Raw genomic sequence first — 3763 nt, 5'->3', positions numbered from 1 at the left:
ATACAAGCAGAACATAAGAAACACACAAACCAGTGACACTTCAATCTACTGCTAGAATGAAGTTTTAGTTAGCTTAAGCAAAAATTTAAACAGTTAGCGGGTTAATTGAAAATTAAAGAAACAGAAAAGAAAAAGTGCTTGATCTAGATCTCCACTTCACTTAATCATTGTCAATCTAATCAATCCCCGGCAACGGCTCCAAAAACTTGATGGATATTTTTGTGGAAAAATGAATTTCTCCAAAACACCCAAAACTAACCGGCAAGTGCACCGGGTCGCATCAAGTAATAATAACTCACGGGAGTGAGGTCGATCCCACAGGGATTGAAGGATTGAGCAATTTTAGTTTAGTGGTTGATTTAGTCAAGCGAATCAAGATTTGGTTGAGTGATTTGTGATTTGCAGAATTTAGATTGCATGGAAAGTAAAGGGAATGGGTAAATTGCATTGAATTTAAAGAGAACTGAAATTTAAAGTGCTGAATCTTAAAGAACAAGAAATTAAATGGCAGAAACTTAGAACGCAAGAAATGTAAATTGCAGAATCTTAAAGTGCAAGAAATGTAAATGGCTTGAATTGTAAAGGGAATTGGGAATTGGATTTGCAGAAATTAAACACGAGAAAGTAAAATTGCAACAAGCAGAGGAAATAAAGGATGACTTGAATTGAACCGGATCTTAAAACAAAAATGTAAATGAGCTTGAAAGCAGTAAACAGAGAATTGAAAATGGAAAATCCGGATCTCAGGACCCAAGAGACTAGATAACCAAGTCTAGATCTCAATGCCTTCCTAGATCCAACAAAAACAATTGCAAAGGAATTGTAAATTGTAAATTGCATGTGACAATTATAGCATAAAACCTCATGAAATTGTATTAATTCATCTATGGTTGATTAAATCAAAGGAAGCATGAAAATCTACCCAATTGGCTTGCTTATGGCTCAAGAAAGTGCATAATTCAATTGAAAACAAAAGAAAAAGGCTAGTGAAACTAGGCTAAGATGACTTGTCATCAAGGCCCCAAGATAAGACCACATTGGAAAGTGCCTGCAATGGGTCTATGAAGAAGTACAAGACCACTGATGAAGCTTGGCAATTGATCAGTAATTTAGCTGAATCTACTCGGAACCACAGATAGAAGCAAGGTCGTTCAAAAGCCGTTGCAGAAGTATCTTCTGGCATAGAGACTGCTGCTCTAAATCGAAGCATCTGTGAGATGACCAACCTGCTGAAGCAAATGCAGTTGAATCAACAAGCTCAGCAAACTCAACCGCAGCAAAACCAACAACTAGTTCCACAAAGAATTTGCGGAATTTGTGCTGATTACAGCCACTACACTGATGAATGCCCGCAGCTCCAACAAGAAGACAATATGGTGGCATCCACTCACAACTTCTATGACCGCCCCAACCAAGGGTACAATCAAAGTAGAAATAATAACCATGGATGGCAGGACAATTCAAACCAGAATTGGAGGGACAACAATAATAGGGGAGGCAGAGATAATCAGGGAAATCAGAGGTGGAATAATAACAATAACAGGCAGCAAAATCAACCTTACCGAGCACCTCACCTGAGGCAAAACCAAGGACCACCGAACAATCAGCAGCAAACCTCTCAGTTTACTCATTTTTCTGTATCTTCTAATGAAGATTTATTACAAGCTTTTGAGAAAAGACAACTGGCCATGGAAAATACCATCGTGAACAATATTAACGCCAGTCTGAATGGTTTCACCTCTACTCTACAAGCTTTATTGACACAACTTGGTTCAGCACAAAATTCCAGTAACCAACCTTCAAGCACCACTGGAATTCCCTCTCAACCATTATCCAATCCGAAGGGAGGCATTAATGCCATCACCCTGAGGTCCGGAACCACACTGCAGGAGAGGAATCAGGAGGAACCAAGCTCACCAGAATACGCCTCAGCTGAAGAGGTGGTGGAAATCGAAAATGTTGAAGAGGAAGAGGATATACAGGACATAGCTAAAGAAGAGATAGCTCAACCACAGGAAGAAGCACCAAAAGGCACAGGCACCACAGAAAACACTACTCCCATTCCATTTCTACAACTTGCAAGGAAGCCCAGGAAGCAGCTGGAACCTGATCCTAAAATGGTAGAAATATTCAAAAAGGTTGAGGTAACTGTTCCCCTTTTTGATGTTATTCAGCAGGTACCTAAATATGCAAAGTTCCTAAAAGACTTATGTATCCACAAAGACAAAATTAATGAATTAGAAACTATTCCTTTAGGTAGTTCTATATCTGCTTTAATGGGAGGATTACCTGAAAAATGTAGTGATCCAGGTCCTTGCATAGTTAGTTGTACTATTAGTGGTGTAGTAATTTATGATTGCATGTGTGATTTAGGAGCATGTGTCAGTATAATGCCTTTGTCTATATATGATGTTTTAAGGCTCCCTCCCTTAAAAAGGTCGGCAGCTCGTTTTGTGTTAGCAGATAAAAGCATTATTACAGTGGCTGGAGTTGCTGAAGATGTTTTGGTGAACATTAAAGGGCTCACATTTCCCACTGATTTTTATATCTTGGAGATGCCCCATAATGATTCAGATAAGCCATCATCAATCTTACTTGGAAGACCATTCTTAAAGACATCAAAATTCAAATTGGATGCTTTTTCAGGAACATACTCCTTTGAAATAGATGGCCGCATAGTGATCTTCAATCTGAATGGAGTCATTGACAACCCCCCAGAAGATCGTTCTATCTTCCAGTGTGATGTCATAGACGAGAGTGTGGCTGAATTTCAAAAAGAAGAGTTTGAAGAGAGGCACACTGGACAAGATCCAAGTGTGGGGACCCTCTTAACTGACAATGAGGACACTTCACCATTTTCGCAAGCCCCAGATAATCCAGAGCTTACCCATGATCAAAAGTTAGAATTGAAACCTCTCCCTCCACATCTCAAATATGCTTACCTTGAGGATGAGCAGAAGCTTCCGGTTATTATTGCAAGAGAATTGACTTCTCAACAAGAAGAGCAGTTACTTGATGTACTGAGGAAACATAAGAAAGCAATTGGGTGGAGTTTGGCAGACATAGTGGGAATCGACCCTCAAGTATGCGAGCACAGAATATTTTTAGAAGAGGGATCAAGACCTGTCCGTCAACCCCAGAGAAGATTGAATCCCACCATCTTGGAAGTTGTCAAAAAGGAAGTGACCAGATTATTGGAAGCCGGTATCATATATCACATTTCAGACAGTAAATGGGTAAGCCCAGTACAAGTGGTGCCCAAGAAGTCCGGAGTTACTACTGTGAAGAAAGAGCATGGAGAGCTCATAGCAACTAGAGTTCAGAATGCTTGGAGAGTCTGCATTGATTACAGGCGTCTCAACCAAGCTACCCGTAAGGATCACTACCCACTTCCATTCATTGATCAAATGCTGGATCGTCTGTCAGGTAAATCACATTATTGCTTTCTAGATGGTTACACAGGTTATTTCCAGATTCATATAGCTCCTGAGGATCAGGAAAAGACTACTTTTACATGTCCTTTTGGGACTTATGCTTATAAGAGAATGCCCTTTGGCTTGTGCAATGCACCAGCTACTTTCCAAAGGTGCATGATGAGCCTTTACTCTGATCTTATTGAGGACTGTATGAAAGTTTTTATGGACGATTTTAGCGTTTATGGTGATTCTTTTAACCTTTGCTTAGATGGATTATCTAGAGTATTAGATAGATGTGTTGATACAAACCTTGTATTGAATTTCAAAAAATGCCACTTTATGGTAAA

This window comes from Arachis ipaensis, chromosome B05 (assembly GCF_000816755.2).
Source record: "Arachis ipaensis cultivar K30076 chromosome B05, Araip1.1, whole genome shotgun sequence".
In the NCBI taxonomy this organism is placed as follows: Eukaryota; Viridiplantae; Streptophyta; class Magnoliopsida; order Fabales; family Fabaceae; genus Arachis; species Arachis ipaensis.
Note: the sequence above shows the minus strand (reverse complement) of the source record.